Consider the following 18,156-nt stretch of genomic DNA (forward strand, 5'->3'; position numbering starts at 1 on the left):
GGTACCCAAAAGCATCATGTCTGATCGGACACAACTTCCTTCTCCTCGCACTAAAGTGGTCCGAGCCTCCTTCGTTCAACCCATGCTCGATCGAGCATAGTCATCTCCTTGGTCCGAAATGTTCCAAGGTAAAATTTTCCTCACCTCATTCAAACCCAAGTGCACTTCTTCCACATCATACCCGATCGGTCACTATGTGGCCTTTTCCTTTGAGTAAAACTTGAGTCTTGGTCATTCTCTTTGAACTCATTCGAGCCAAGCTTAACAAGAGGTCCCCTAAGCTTAGGTCCGATCGGACCTACTGCTTTTATATCTTGAACCAAAATTCATACCTCCCCTTCAATTTCTTGGACTTGGCACCAATTGAATTCTAAGGATATTTAAACTGAGGTCTGAGCCAAGCAACCCCCAGTCCAAATACTCTCTTCGATCGGGCGTATTGTATTGACTATCTGTCCAATTCCTTAAGTGACATATTGGGCCATTATTAAGCCAGATCACCTCACTGAGTCATGCCATGTGTCAATTTTATTGCCACGTCATTCTTTTCAAATTTTTGGGATAACAATAAATAAGTAAAAAAACTTGGAAATTTGGGGAAAATTGATTATTTAAGGGCTTTTTTAAGATCGAGTTTTCAATGAACCTAAACTGAGCTAAGTTTAAATCATTAAAAAAGCCTATATATAACCAGGTTCGAGGCCTAATTCTTAACAGGTATGATGCAAATAATCAAACAAAAAATTGGATATAACCAAGCTCGATAAAATCTATCTCGATCTAAAAATTGATTCCTAAAATCTCGAATGTACAAGTCTAAGGATTCATAAGCATGAGAGATAATAAAGGAAAGATAAGTCGATGAAAAGATATATATATATATTGAAATAAAGCCAATAAACTACACGAGGAGAAAAAACCTCGAACTGAGCCTGAAGGCAATTGTTTAATATAAAAAAATTGTTAAATAATTACAAAGAAAAACAAATACAAAGGAGATCATTGGGCTCCTTCAGCTTCTCGCAAAGAGGTGACCTCCTCGCCATCTCCCTCCGCCTCTCCAGAGGCATCACCCATCTCCGAGGGCTCTTCCAGAAGTCGAACCTTGAATTTAGCAAGGTACGGGTCCCACAACCCGGGCTCCATAATAGAGAAGCACCTGTCCTAGTTGAAAGCCCTACACTAGTATAGCATCTCCTCCATGGATGATGATGATGCCACCCTTTCCTTGATCTTAACCTCGAGTAGTCTTGCTTTAAGCTCACCAATCTCGACTTGTGCTTCAGCGGCCTGAGCTTGTGAGGCAAATAATGCAGTTTTTACTGCTTGCTCATTTTCTTGGGAGGTGGTGAGAGTAGCCTTGGAAACTTGCTCATTATTTTGAGCAACTGTCAGGGTAGCATTCAAGGCGGCTCTGGCAGCGTCCAGCTTGGCCCAGAGCTCATTGTTCCTGGTCCGATCCTGAGTTATACTGCGGTATTGGGCCAGGACGGACTGCAAAATAAAAAAACAAGTCAGAACTCAGGAAAAATATAAAAAAAATTCATCACCAGACTTGAGAAAACATACAGTGAGATTCATCCCAATAGCATACTCAAAGACATTCTCCGGGCTGCGCTCGTCAATAGTCCTCAAGTCCCTCACGCTGGTTTTGTATGCGTGGCCCACCATATGAGATGACGTGTCATATATTATTCCCTGAAAGGCCTCAGGGATCCTCTCCAAGTCTTTAGCATCCACTAGTATTCAAACAGTGGGAGCCTTGGCTTGAATGACTTGAGGAGGTGGGAGCATCTCTCGAGAGGGGGGAGGGGAAAATGGCTCGGTATCAACATTCACCGGAGCTGGGTCATGAGTTGAGTTTGTGTCCTTGCTCTTAGCTGGGGACTTTGAGGTATTCCACGCTGCAGGAGTGGTTTTTTTCGCCACCCTGAGCCTCTTCACAATAGGGCCCGCACCAGCCTTCCTGGCCTGAAAGGCAGTTCGTAGGTCAAGAGCTCTTGGTTGTTCCATCTCTTCACCTAAAAAGAATAAAAGGAGTTATTTCACAAAAATAATGTTTCAAAAAGCATTTATAAAGAAAGAAAACAAAGATCCTACCCTTCGGGCTGGGGGAGGAGCTATTATCACCAGCTCGAGTGTTTTGACAGGGATAGGAACCACCTCCGGCCTCGAAACTAATGGAGGAGAAGGAGAATCTACTAAAATACCTATTGGATCCTAAGGGGTTCAGGTTCTTCCTTGGGGCTGGACTCATCTACATATTGTCTGAACCCAGGGGCAAATGCACCCTGAAGCAGAGAAGGCCAGGACCTACGGTTTGTCCAGTATTCTTAAAAAATGGTGAATCTAAAATTTACGGTGTTGTCAACTACGATTGTGCCACTAGGGTAACTATTGTCATGGCGTACCACTAGGTGGTCTATGCACTTGAGAAGGGTTATATTTAGATTTGGGTTGTAAGGATGGTGGTGAATGAGCTGATTCGGATTATACCGAACTAACCTAAAATCGGCAACAACCCTATCTAATTCCCTAAAGGGGTATGGGTTACCTTGGCTGGAGGGGCCGACTGCTGCCCTTGACGCAACTCGATCTGGATTGGGTTCCCAAACAGCCTCGGGAGCCCATCTTTTTAGCACAAGAGGCACCTCGGCCTCTTCCTCCTCGCTATCCTCAAAGACTAGTAAGGCCTCGCGAGGAGCAGGAAGCTCGAGGATGGTTGGGAGCGGAGCCCGGGTCCTCAGAGCTAATGTCTGCCCCTCTCCGATCAGCGTCCATGCGAACATGGTGGCATCGCTCACGACCTAGCGATAGTCATTTTCGCCAGGGGGAAGTCTGGATAATTTTTCGTACTAACCCCCGAGGGTCACAGACTTTTCCGTACACACAAATATGGCTGCACGAGAAACAAATTCAATCATGACATGTGTAAAAAAAAGAAATATCTTAAAAGGGGCAAAAATTCACGAGCTGAATTTACAAGGATAGATGACTTACAAGGTCGATTGAAGTAATGGTGTTCACCGTTTCTGAAGCTATTTGACATAAACAATAAATATTTATAATCTTTTGGATGGCTAGGGAGCTCAATGACGGAGGCAGAGTTAGGGAATCACGTGAGGTAGTAGAATCTGTCACCGCGTCGCCTCTGGTCGGGGCTTGCCTTGACGCAGAAGAAGTACAATATGTATGTCGAGGATGGGACCTCCCACTCGTGTTTCAGGAACAAGTACTTCAGCCCCGCCAAAAGTCTATATGAATTTGGGGGGAGCTGGAATGGAGCCAGCTTCACGTAATTCAAGAAATCCACGAAGTACTAGTCCAGGGGAAGGAAGGCCCCAGCCTTCAGGTGCTAATCACTCCAAGTCGCGTAGTTGTCTTGGAGAAGGGAAAAGCTCCGTTCCCCTTCGAATGCAAGTCAAGCGAGGAGAGTTCCAACTCTGACCTCTATGTTAAGGCTCAACATAGTTTTATTCACTCTCCCCTGGGTCGTGATCTTGGAGAATATGTGCTCAGACTCAAAGTACGCGGTGGGATCGACCACGAGCTCCTTCTCCACCACCGGTTCAAAGTGGGGGATGGGAGATTCGGGGGCGACCTTCTTCCCCTTGTTCTTCTTTTGGGAGGATGAGCTTTAGGCGTTCTTCTTTGGAATGTTCTTCTTTTGAGGAGTCATCATATCGCCTAATGACAAAATGGCCTAGTTAGTAAGCGACCTAAGATGATCTAAAATTATGACGAGATAGTATGGAGAATGAAACGGGTTATTTTAGTTCTTAACAATCGCCTGATATTTAGAGATTCGTATGTCAGAAATGGCAAGCCACTACTTTCCTCGAAAAAGCGGTTTTGTGCAAAACTGCATAAGGAATCGTAACCCTTAAGCTACCTATTTTTTTAACCTAGAAACCTTAAGATTTCTTATGCCCTAAATAGGTATTTCCTAAACCTATTTGAGATTAGAATTACACTAAATTGATCCATAAAATTACCTAGTTTTATGAATACCTTCATATTCAGTTTCACTTATGGAGTTTAAAATAGAAACCTATTCCCTGTGAAGATTCAGAAATAGCCTACCCGTAACGACAATAAGCGTTGCGGATGAACATGGTTAAGAACAAAAATTCATTGGATAAAAAAGAGAGGAAAAAACTCTTCAAACCAAAGAATGAGATGCTTACAGGTTGTGTGTTCGTCGATGGTAATATGTAGACTCGGCAACGAGAAGCTTTGGAAAAGCTTCTGAATTTTTGGGCACGATGAATTGTTTCGTGGACTCTAGGATAGAAGAGAAGTTTGGAAGTTCAGAAAAAGGAAATTTTTAAATACAAAGGTGGTGAAGTTTGAAATTCGACCATCCTATTTATACGTAAATTGTGGAAATTAATCTGGGCCATCCAATTGGGTTAGCTCAAGATCCAAGGTCCAAGATTAAATAGACCAAACGACAGCAAAAAGTTGATAAGACAATCATTGCATTCCTCGAAACCCGAACAGACACCAATTGCGGTACACCACGTGTCCAGTACTCGAGTAGTAGGCAGGCGTGGTTTTATGTGACAGAAGTCTAAAAGCCCCTACTGTGTAGGTCAGAAAGTGACGACATCATACACGAGCAGGAGCTTGGGGGGCAAATGTTGTAACATGATTTTATCACGAGTCCATGCAACCAGCTCGGGTACAGCTGGCAGATAAATATACGGAGAAATAGCTGAGAATGATATCTGCTTTTATCCGCGTGGAAAACTCGAGATTCATAGTGGTCATACGTAGTGTAAGGCGTCCTGAGTTTATCCCAAACTAAGGATGCAATGGCTGTGAAGTGCGAGCTCATAATTTTAATAGCTATCGAAGCATGAGGTTGGAGGAGATATCCAGCTCGTGATAATTCTAGTATATTGCATACCCGCGAATCCCCAAAGACTCGGGATCCCTTTGTACATTTATTTATGACCAGGCTATCATATTAATTATCTGAGATAATGGGAACTTGTTTATTTATGACCAGGCTATCATATTAATTATCTGAGATAACGGGAACTTGTTTATTGTATTACCATATCATATCCCAATATAAATGAGAATTATTTGTATTAAATGTAATTATTATGTAAATGCGTGATTGACTCACGCGGTTACCCAAATCAATCCATGGAATTCCCTTATAAATACTAGGAGTGTTGGACAGGAAAAGGGGGACCATTATTCTGTAATACCAAAACATTGCCAAAATAAAGAGAGAAACTACAATAATATTGACTCGTGGACTAGGTGCATTTTAACCACTGAACCACGTAAAATTTTTGTGTTCTTGAGTGAATTCATATGATTATTCATTACGGTTTACTATTAAGCACTAATCTGCCTTATTATTTCTTAATACACTGTTGGCAAAAAACCCCGTCAGTAAAGGGCATACTTGTAATATTGGTCGTTGCGGGCATAAATGTGATTATATGTGAGAAAATGATTGAAACCACATTATCATATGGATATATTTGCAGTAAACGGCTCGAGGCGATCCTAGTGAGCGTATTGGCGGAATAGTCACAGCAGGGTTTAATACCCAGTTCGGGGCGAGCCTAAGGGTATTTTGGGAAGTTTAATGTATATTTGGGGTTTATTGAGTAATCGGAAAGTAATTGGAAATTATATGGGCATGTAAGGATTAATTGGGAATTTATAGGACTACTTGAGGAATTAGCGGGAAATGTGGCAAATGATGATTATGCCCTTGGGACCCTTTAAGGTTAAGGGTATACTTAGGGGGAAATTTGGTCTTTTACAAACTATTAGATGGGGCTAGAAACTTTAAGAAATAGGCAGAGAATGTCTGATTGACTGTCTCTCTCTCTCTCCATTACGATTCTCTCTCTCTCCCTTGAGGTAATTAAGCATGTTTGAGTCTTTTGGAAAATGATGGCTGAGAATTGAAAGCTTGGGAAGCAAAGTTGGGAATTGTGGCTAGGAATGGACAAGTAGCAGCTGAGGGATCAAGCTAGGAGTACTTAAAAAATTAGCTTAAGGATCAAACATCTTTGAGGTAAATTCTATAATCTGGTTTCTCTTTCAGTGAATTCTGTAGTGGGTTTGGACTGTTGGCTGGGTTTAGTGATGGATTTAATTGTCGAATTGAAGCTTGTGGTTGGGATTTGGTTGAGGTCCAGCTCAGGGGTAATGATTATCAGATGAGGTGAGCTTGAATCTAGTTTTAGTTGCGTTTTATTAGGCTTAAGGGTGTTCTTAAGTTTTGAACTCAAAGATTGGAGTTTTGAGGTTATGCTGAGGTTTTAGCTTAGCTATTAATGGTTATGTGTTGGTTATGTTGTGTTGTTATCGAATTGGAATTTAATTCTGAGCTTGGTTGCAGTGTAGGAATTAATTTTAGGGGTGTTAGTTTGGAGAAAAAGCTGCAAAGGAATTGGGTTATCTGGATTCGCAGGACGCTACGTGACCCTGTTCAAGGGTGTCGCGGCTCGCGTGGCCCCAATAGCCTAGGGAGGCCTATGTCTTGGAGGTGCACTATGACCCTCTAGGTCAGGTCACAACCCGCATGCTTGTCAGGTTAGAGGGCTGGTGCCTTTGTCTTGGAGGCGCGCCACGACCCTCAGGCCAAGTCGCGGCCCGCCTAGGCAGCCCTTACTAGAATTTGTCTTAGGGCTCAGAGAGGCTCAGGAATTAAAACTTAAGCGCTTGGGACAATTTCTAATAACTGGTTTAGTAGATTTCTAGGTCTTGGAGGCTAGTATTAGAATCCAAAGTATTTAAATGGTTTAGAATTTTATGGTTATCCATTATCGCATTGTGACTAGGTTATGCCGCAAGGGCCAGGACTAGGGATCATGCCCGGGATTATTGTATGCTGGCTGCTCGGGACCTGAGGTAAGAAAACTGCACCCATGTGGTTCTGTAATTGAATTTATGCGTTTTGTGAGTTATATATCTGTTATGTGGGATATGAAAGTACGACCTAAGGGTGTCGGGGCTAATGGTAAGCATACTGAACGCTGCTCGGCCTAAGCGAGCTGGGGTCAGCTAAATAATTAGGGGACTCGGCTTAAGCGAGCCGGGGTAAACTAAGTAATCAGAGGACTCAACCTAAGCGAGCTAGGGTCAGCTAAATAAATAGAGGGCTTGGCCTAAGGGCACTGACACCTATGTATTCGTATTAAAGTTTGAGTTGTATGTGAAAGTATATGCTAATCGTTGCCTAGATCGATACTTGTATCTTATTGATTAATTGATTTAATTGGTTTGAAGTTAATTAATCGCTCTTGTGTTATATACGTTAGTTTTTTTTTAAGTTTTCTTGTTGGGCCTTGGCTCACAGGTGCTACATGGTGCAGGTAAGGGAGTTGATAGCTGGACCAGCCATGAGTTGGAGAGCTTCAAGGGCGTTGTGTACATATCTGCTCGACCGCCACGGTTGGGATAGCTTGGGAGGAATTGTGGTTAAACCCTACTTTTGCCGCTTATGACTGCTAAATTTTATCTGTTTATCTTTTACAAGTCTGTAAACTGATTTTTGGGATCCTGCGTACAAACTTAATATTTTAATGAAAAATAATCATTTTGTTGACAAGGTCTTTCATTACTTGACCTTAACTTAGTTTTTAATTACACATTTAAGTTCAAACGACTTGCTTTGCAGGTTAAGCACTATTTTAAACACACAGTGTAACGACCTTGGTTATCCAGGGCATTACAGAATCGCTAGGCGCAATAGTCAGAGGATGCTGCCTCCTTTTAGTGGTTCTAGCCGAGGTATTGGCCCCAGTGAGTAGAAGAGAAAGGCCTCAAATTATTTTGTTCCTCCTGGTTCAGATAGAAGGGCACGAGGTGCTTTTAGTGGTCGTCAGGGTGAGGGAGACAAGTGGAGGAGTTTCCCAGAGTGTCCTTGGTGTAGGTGACGACATCAGGGATAATGTAGAGTCAGAGCCTGCTTTACTTGTAGGAGTGTAAGTCATCTGAGGAAGGAGCACAAGCAAGAAAAGAAGAGCTGAGGAAGAGCGACAACCTCACTCCAGCCAGAGTATTCACCTTGGCCGAGACCGAGGCTGAGGCTAGTCCCTTGGTCGTGGTAAGTCAGATTTTTAGTGTCGGTTCTTCATTTACTACTTTGATTGATTTAGGAGCTACACATTCGTTTGTTTCTACTAGAGTGATATATTGATTGTGTAGACCTAGTGCTTTGTATGCTAGGGGATTCAGGACTTTGTTACCAATTGGGGAACTGGTAGTCTCTAGTAGATGGGTTAGAGCATTGCCATTAGATATAGACAGTAGGGAGTTGTCTGTAGATCTGATTCAGCTAGCGATGGACGACTTTGATATGATTCTAGGGATGGATTGGTTATCAAATTAAGGGGCAACGATAGTCTGCAAGTGAAGAATTGTGACCTTTGAACCAGAAGGGGAGGTACTGTAACGTCCTACGTTTTTGGGTACCTTTAAACGACTCGGGTCGGGATTTTTCCCCCGGGTTAAGAATATTATTTTAAATAATATTATATTTTGTTTGTAAGTATTCCATGAGTTATTGCTAGCCAAAATATGAATTTTGTGATTTTAAAAGTCAAGATAAGACTTTCGGTCCTGGACCGACACAAAAACCCTGATCGGGTAAAAATCTCGGAAAATAAAATGAAAAATCATGGCAATTATATTTTGGGCATAAAATACATTCATAAAAGTTAAAGTTTGGTCAAAAATAATAAACCTAAAAGAAAATGGAAACTTTAAGGCATTTTGTGGTAAATGCCTAATTTTGCCGAAATGGGGAATTTTATTCCATGAATGGACCTTAGGTTAAATTTTATTTTGTGGTTAATTAAATTAAATATGAGAGACATTTAATTTAATTAATTAATAGTAAGTTTGGTGATTAAAACTTAATGAGAGTGAAAAAGGTGTAAGAAGTCAAGTGGGCAAGTGGGTAGAAAAGCACTCAAGTGTTTTGTGATATTTTGAAGAGTTGTGTGAGCCATTCTAACCCCCAAATCCGACCACTCTCCCTCCCTCATTCACTCTCATCTGATTTTTGAAGACTCTCTCAAGTGTTCTCTCCATTTGCAACCCCAAGAACACCAAAGAAACTTGGAAGCTAAGTCTTGGTCTAGGAAGGGTTTTCCCTAAGTTTGTTAGGGTTTTTGAAAGGTTTTGAAGGAGTCAAAGCTTATAGGAAGGTCCAAACCTTAAGCAAGAACACCAAAGAGTATTGGCTAAGGGTAACTGGACTGAACGTTGGAGGGTGAAAACTTGTTGAGCGCTAAGGACTCCAAGTAAGTCAACTTACATTGTATGGCTGCAACATGAAATGATTATTGTCTTGTATGTTAGTATAGGAATACATGCACATATATAGGTTGTCATAGAAAGTTGCTTAGAGACGTTAGTCTAGTGAGTGCTGATTTAGAAAATATGAACGGTAGAAGTCCGTCATATCCTAGACGGTTGATCCCCGTCACACTGCTTGATTTTATTTATGTCCGGTTCATTACCGCGACGAGTGGCCATGAGATGAGGATAAGCTGGTTAAACCTAGGGGCGCCAAGATAAATGGGACCTAGGGGCCCTCATGCTTACTTAATCATTGGACGGTTAGAATCCGAGCAAGTGCTCTGATAAGTTATTCCTGGATAGCAGCCGTGAATATTGGCCATTCCGCGAGAGTGCCTAGAGATACTAGGGGTTGCCAAGATAGAGTGAGGTTGAACACCCTAGGGGCAGCTGCTCACCAGCACCACTGATTAACATAGAAGTCTCCGTAAAACCGTGTAAATTGGATTACGCTCTTGTATAAGTAGCGATGCCCTAGGTAACACGATAGTTACCCTTGATGAGAATATTTATTGGCTAGATCTTAGTGTGGAGACTCAGTTCTCTTTTATAGATTAGCAATTATGTTGGAGGGCGCGTTACGTCTGAATTGTTGGAAATTGTCGAGTGTTGGTCTCGAATTATATGGTGATATAATATATCTGCTTGCTCTGGGATTTTCTGAGTGCAGGGATATAATTGTTGATAAGATATAGTTGTGATATAATATATCTGCTTGCTCTGGGATTTTCTGAGTGCAGGGATATATTTGTTGATAAGATATAGTTGTGATATAATATATCTGCTTGCTCTGGGATTTTCTGAGTGCAGGGATATATTTGTTGATAAGATATAGTTGTGATATAATATATCTGCTTGTTCTGGGATTTTCTGAGTGCAGGATTTTTATCTAGATATGAATTAATTTATCCTTGGTTATCAGGCATGACCATAAGTTTGCCAGGATGCTTTAGCATTCTTGAAATTGATTGTGTAGGGTCCGGATGGGTCCGGATCCCTATTTCTCTATCTGGTTTGTTTGAAAGTTGATCTTACTAAGCGTTTTCGCTTACCTAGTTGTTTCATGTTGTAGGTAAGAGCAAGGGCAAGGCAGAGCAGTGAGCGCTGGAGTCTTCCTTGCAAATGTACATGTGGACCGACCTTTTGGGAAGCCTTTTTATTTTTGGAAATGTTGTGTAATTTTCCTAAACTAGGCTCACTCTAATATTTATAAAACATGTTTTTAACTAAATGTTAAGTATGGCCATACGACTTTTTAAAAAGTTTTTTTATATACGGGTTTTTGAGACATTTTGTTAAATGAAAACATTTATATTTCCGCATTATCGAGTCTTGAAAATCCGGGTCGTTACAGGTACCCTTTGTATTAGTGGGGACAGTGAGTGGGCCGCAAATACATATGATTTCTGCATTGAGGGCTTGAGATCTAATGCACGGAGGTTGCATAGGATTCCTAGAAAACATAGTGGATACCTTTAGGGTTGTTTCAGTTAGACTGGATGAGACAAGATTAGTATGCAATTTTCCTAATGTATTCCCAGTAGACTTGCAAGGGTTACCACCACACCAAGAGAATGAGTTCTTCATAGAGTTGGCGTCAGGGGCAGAGCCAGTATCTAGGACACCTTATAGAATGGCTCCAGTAGAGTTGATGAAACTGAAGCTTCAGATAAAGGAATTACTAGATTTAGGATTTATCAGACTGAGTTTTTCGCCTTGTGGTGCTCAAGTGTTGTTCGTGAAGAAGAAGGATGGATCCTTAAGGATGTGTATTGACTACAAAGAGTTGAATAAGTTGGCCATTAAGAATAAGTACCCACTGCCTAGGATCGACCACTTGTTTGACCAACTATAGGGGAAGACGGTGTTCTCCAAGATTGACCTTCGGTCAGGCTACACCCAGTTAAGGATTTGAGAGGAGGACATACCAAAGACTTCATTCCTCATGAGGTATGGACTTTATGAATACCTGGTCATGTCCTTTGGATTAACCAATGCCCCAAAAACCTTTATGGACTTGATGAATAGGGTCTTCATTGATTGTTTGGAAAAGTTTGTGATCATATTCATTGATGTTATACTGGTGTACTTCCAATCAGAGATAGAGCACGAGCAACATCTTCACTTGGTACTACAGCGGTTGAGAGAGCATAGGTTATATGATAAGTTTAACAAGTGTGAGTTTTGGTTACCACAAGTAACATTTCTGGGCCATATTGTCAACAAGGAGGGGATTTTGGTGGACTCAAGCAAGATTGAGGCAGTGCGGGATCGGCCCAGGCCGAGCAGTGTACCAGAGGTTAGGATTTTCTTGGGATTAGCAGGGTACTATCAGCAGTTTCTTAAGGGATTCTCCAAAATAGGTACACCAATGATTGAGCTGACGCGTAAGAAGACCAAGTGTGTCTGGACAAATAGATGTGAGAACAGCTTCAAGGAGTTGAAGCAGCGACTGATCACCACTCCTATATTGAGCCTTCCATTAGACAATGGGAAGTTTGTAGTCTATTGCGATGCTTCCAGGCAGGCTTTGGGGTGTGTATTGATGCAAGCTGGAAAGGTGATAGCCTACGCGCTGAGACAACTGAAGGAGTATGAGTAGAGGTATCTCACTCACGATCTGGAATTGACAGCGATGGTATTTTTACTAAGGGTTTGGAGGCATTATCTGTATGGAGAGAAGTGCGAAATATAGACTGACCATAAATATGCGCCAGAGACGTTGGCTGGATTTGGTAAAGGATTATGACTGCGACATTCTATACAATCATGGGACGGCCAATGTGGTGGCCAACGCATTGAGTCGGATGGGCCGATGACAGTTATTTAGTTCGAGGCAGATATCAGAGAGGTTAGATGAAGAGATGACCAGAGCAGGAATTGAGTTGGTAGTTGGTCAGCTAGAAAATATCACACTTCAGTCCATGCTCCTTGAGAGAATCAAAGAAGCAAAGAGGGAGGATCCCTAGTTAAGGAAGCACATAGAGAATGTCTTTGTAGAGTCCAAGAACTTTACTTAGCTAGTTAGATAGTAGTATAATAGTAATAGTTGTAGTATTTTTATGACTGTGGATTTTGGTTCAGACCGGGATTTAATTGGACACTCATAGTAACACTTGTAGATTTTCTAAGTTTAACCTAAAGTTTAAGAATATTAATTTTAACCTAAGGTTTGATTAATATGACTGATATTGATGGTGATATTTATTATGTTATAAGGTTTAGTTAGACCCAATAAGAAAGTAACACTTGTCATGTGTATGTTTAATGATAATTAAATATTTTTGAGGAATAAGTTTATTAAGATTAATATTTGAATATCCTAGGGTCTGTCAGCAGCTTTGAAAACGTTAGAGGACTTAGTCAAGGCTGTTTACTCAATTCAAATCAAGCTGAAAATGTGCGATTTTGTGTATAAATATTCAGCGTATGCCGATATATCGCAGCTAAAGGGGGTGATATATCGCAGTACGGGGATACAAAAAACACGTAACTTCGCACGATCACCTCGACGAGCCTCGGGCATGCTGGCCCAGGCGATATATCGGCTCCTTTAGTATATTTTTGAATGTTTTTGAAAACGTTCTCATTTTAATCTTTAACATCTTGATAAGTCCAAAATCTTTCTGACCGAGTCTTCAGCCTTTGCTGAACGATAATTCAAATATCTTTTACTTAAAAAGCCATTATTTTATTCAAGTTAAATGAAGATCTTTTCATTCTTGAACTCTATAAATAGGACCTAATACCCAGCCATTTATTCATTCATCAAGCTAAGTTCAGAGGTTGCAAGCTGCTAGGTTATTTTTGAGAGTGTAAACACTTGGGTTGGGGATTATAAGCTTACCAAACACTTGGGAAGTAAGGTTTATAGCACATTTCGGTTCAAGGTTTAGATCGGTCACAGAAGCATTCAAGGTACTCCAAACTCTAGTTCATTTTGGTATTGTTTTCCTTAAATTCTTATAGTTTTCTACTCAGCACCTTAACTTTATTCTTTATTCTTGGATAGGAAATCTAAGATCTTCAACATAAGGTTTTTGGTAAGTATATTCTTGATGGTATAGTTGGTCCATTCTTTTCATTCCTTTTTCTTCAGTATACTCACCCTTTCATTTATGGTTTTTTGGAGTGTTCCAAAGTCCCAAACCTGTTCTCATATCCCGATACTTTTGGTAAGGAAAATAGGATAGGATATTATGTGTTATGTTAACTTATGATTTGTGTGTTATGTATGTTTGTAGACTTGGGCATATGACCTGTACAACTAACAAGCCCCAATAAATTTATGGGCATATGACTTGCTTAGCTAGCAAGCTTCACAAATCTAATGGGCATATGACTTATTTAGTTTATGGGACCCCAAGTGATAATGGCCATTATAGTATGTGTGACATATGTTTATTATATGTTACATTATGAATTTTATGTATATGATTTATGTGTTAGATTTTATTTGCTGGGCATTAGTCTCACTCCTTTTTGTTTATATGTGCAGGAAAATAGCTTTGGTGGCGGGAAAGGTTCTTGGTAGCTTGGGGATGTGTATTGAGGCGGAATGGAATCGAAGGACCGAAAGTTCGATTCGAGGATGAAGTTTCTTTAATAATAGTTTTATATGTATTTTCCGCACTTTGTTATGTGATCCATTTTATTTACAATTATGTTATGTTTTTCTTTTAAAAAAAATGGGATCCCATATCCTACTTTAAATTTTATGTAGTTTAACACTTGTTTTTCTTAAGTTTTAATGAAGTTATGATTATTTCACTTGTAAGTTTTCACTACTACAAAAAAGACTTTTTAGGACTCGCGGGGCACGAGTCCTCTATTTGAGAGCCTTAAAAACCAGGGGTTTTTTAGGACTCGCAACGTGAGTCCTAAAAAACTCCAGTATGTCGTTCCCACTACAAAGGCCCCATATCTTCCATACAAGGTCCAAAAGACAGGAATTTAAACCTTCGTTTTATTAATTGTTATTAATTGATTAGGCCCATTATAGTCATGCAAAGCAAATGGGCATTCACAAGTGGAATCACCCACAAGAGAGGAATTTAAACTTTACATTTTCTAATGAGCCCAATTAAAATCTATCATTTTATGAATATTTTATTTGGTAAAATACCATATATCTAACAAACATATGGGCCACTATATGCATCTAAGCCCAATTGCAAAAATACCACATATAGTGCAACACATACATGTTATAATTGAATGGGCCTAATCATGTTACTATATGAGCAATTCTATGAATATATGCAAAAAATACCACAATTTATTTCATTTGCAAAAATACCACAATTAATTATCTAGAATTTATCAAAAAAATTCAAATTAATTAAATTTTTTACAAAAAATAAGGCAATTTAAATGAAATTTCTCAACAATTAACAATAATTAATTTAAATTTCATTTATCGACAATCAACTTGGTTTTAGGTTAATTTGATAAAAAAAATATTAATTTAATTTAAATAGGATTTATGAACAATTAACCAAAGTTAATTTAAATCCCATTAAAAAAAATTATTAATTGGCTGAAAAAAATGATATTTTTCAAAATTTAACCAAATTTAAAATTTAAAATCAATATCTTAACTATTTTCCAAAATATCTTGTGTTGTTATAACTATTAGCTAATATTTTAACCATTAAAAAATATATATATAAATAGTTATAGCAACCCTAAAATATCTCAAATAGTTAAACAAATTCAAATATCCATAAAAATATATATAACTAACAATGTTCAAATTTCAAATAATTTAAATATTAAAAACTATAGAATAAAAATATATTTATATTTTCAAATAAAGATTTAATAAAACAAAATGAAGAATTTAAATGAAAATATCTTAAATATCTAATATCATAATTCTAACATTTAATATATTAAAAGATTTAAAATTAAGTTGTTAGTCTATTTTTAAATTTGAATTTGAATGTTTGTAGAAAATATCTAATTATTTAAATCCCAACTAACAAAAATATCTTTATTTAAAAAAAAATTAAATGATGAAATAAAAAAGATATTTTTGGTTTTTATTATAAATAATTTATTTCTACAAATTTTAATTTAAAAAAAATATTTTTGAAAAAAAAAAGGATGAATAGTACCAGTGGTACTGTTCACGGGTACTGTTCATCGTGCTGGTGTGCGTGGGCGCACGCGCATGGGAGCCAGGCCAAATTTTTCCCGAAAATTTTTTGAGCAATTTTTCAAACCAAAACCATTTTCTAATTAATTTTTAACATGTTTTACACAAAATAAAGCATATATAAAAATTAATAGCATAGAAAACACTACAAAATAACCTAAAAATTGCTAAAATTCACATAAAATCAATATGTTCATAAAAACATGAAAAACCATCCAATTATTCAAACATATCATATAATCCAATTTTAAACATGTTCATGCATGAAAATAAAGATTACCAAAGTCTCTGAGGCCAGTTGTTGGATTAGCTTATACATGATCTTTTTTTATTTTCATGTATATTTAATATTAAACAAATTAATACGAGATAGCCTAAAACATGTTTCTAAAATTGAATTCAAAGAGAAACAAAAAATAGAATACTTACAGTATACGCAGCGGAATTAAGAGTCTTTCCTTCAGTTACTCTAACTCTTGTATCCTTTCTGTCACAGAGTATTATCAAGAAACTGAACGATCTTCTATTTTCTTCACAATCTTCCAATGTATCCTTAGAACTACCTAGACTAGTGTGGGCAATTCTCAACACATGAGATAAATATAGAGAGAAGAAGAAAAAATAACCAAGAGGCTTAGAGAGAATCTAAAACTATCAGAAAATCTAACTTGTGCCTTATCAAACTTATGTTTTGACTTCTCTCTAAGCACTCCTTTTATAGACTCAATTAGGCAATTTAATTTAATTAAAAAATCAATAAAATAACAGCCATTTTGAAGCCCTAGGTCGAAATTATCATGGGCTATAGGCACGTGAAATTTCTCATTTGATTATAAGCCCATTGGACTTAAAATCAAGGCCTGTGTTATTTTCTATTGATTTAATTAATTAAATAATTATTTAATTATTTTATCAAATTAATTATTTATAATTTGAACCTCGATTTAAACTTATTTATTAATTTAGATACCAATATATCTTAATTAATAAATCTGCCATAATTTCTCTTTTCTTCTCAAAATTACACAACTCTATGAAACTATCCAAAATTGACCTGGTCAACATTGATAATTCTAATTGATAATTAAATCAATTAATTGAGACTATCTAGATGATATTATCCAAGGTATAATGGGGACCATGGGCCTATGAAATCAAGCTCCACTAAGTTATCATGAATCTAACAAATAAATTTAGTAACTTATTAATTCCTCGTGACTCCACTATAGACTTGGAATTGCACTCTTGAATTCATAGAACGCTCTATAACAAATATAGATACGCTATTAATTATCCATTGTTACAACCATAATTGTCACTCAATCCTCTATAGACGATCTACAATGAGATAGGACTAAAATACCATTTTACTCCTCATTGTATTTTATCCTTAAAACACTTAGTTCTTTGTAAATGATATTTCAGTAAACTAATTTAATTACTAAAATGAGATCTCTATCATTTAACACCTTGAACCAAACTAAAAGGAAACCATCGTTTCACTTCTTCATCAGAAGCTATAGATGTTCATATCTATGATTAACACTCCCACTCAATTATACTACCGAGTTCCCAAGATGTAAGTATTGGCTAGTCTGTAGGGTAAGATGGTAACGAACAAGTCAACGAACTCAAATAATACAATCAGTTAGAATACTAACCACTCAGAATTGAGATTGAATTGAACTATGGTCAACTATATAATATGACTAGAATAGATAACAACGATATGTTTACTTATCTTATCAACTGTCAATATCGGTCCAGTCCGATGTAACAAATACATCTGATCTTATCTACTTTGCTAATGTTCTGGAAAGAACATAATACTGTAATGTGTAAGTAGATCATATTGTAGATTGGCAAGTCAGTGTAAATCCAATGTACTGACTAATCTTAGGACTAACTTATTTTGAACATATAATCATATTTATATTCCACTGTGATTACGTCACTATAAATAAGATTAGCTATATGCTCGGGATTTAATAGAAGCTTATATTAAACAAATAATCATGAAAATAAAACATGTGAGCAAAGTGATTGACCAAGTCAAAAATGATTTCTATTCTTTTATTGATAATAAAATGAGATTACAAAGAATTTGGGTTTTAATTAGGGCATAAAACCCAAACAAGGATATGGTGGGACTTGGTCCAGCAATTGCATGACGTTGCCACCATGACATGGACTCGATTTGTGGAGCTGTTCCACAAGAGTATTACAATTCAGCTGTACTCGCTTCGAGAGTTGAGGAGTTCGCCAACTTGAAGCAAGGAAGTTTATCAGTGGCAGAGTATGCTCGTCAGTTCGATCGCTTAGCTAAGTTCGCATCTGAGATGGTTCCAACTGATTTTCTAAGGGTGAGCAAGTTTGTTTGAGGACTTTGACCGAAGATCGAGATGGGGGTTAAGCTAGCAAACCCGGGGAATACAACATACGGTGATGTTCTTGAGACGGCAATAGAAGTAGAGAGGTTGCAGGCTAATGTAAGTAAAGAAGAAGCCAGTGAGCCTGAGCCTAGACAGTAGAGTCAACCTCAGACCAGTCAGAACAACAACCATAATAGCAACAATCAGTCAGGCAACAACAGTAATGTTCAGAAGAGAAGGCATCCTGATAACAAGCAATCTGACAGTGATAAGAGGGCA

The sequence above is a fragment of the Humulus lupulus genome, chromosome 9 (assembly GCF_963169125.1).
Source record: "Humulus lupulus chromosome 9, drHumLupu1.1, whole genome shotgun sequence".
In the NCBI taxonomy this organism is placed as follows: Eukaryota; Viridiplantae; Streptophyta; class Magnoliopsida; order Rosales; family Cannabaceae; genus Humulus; species Humulus lupulus.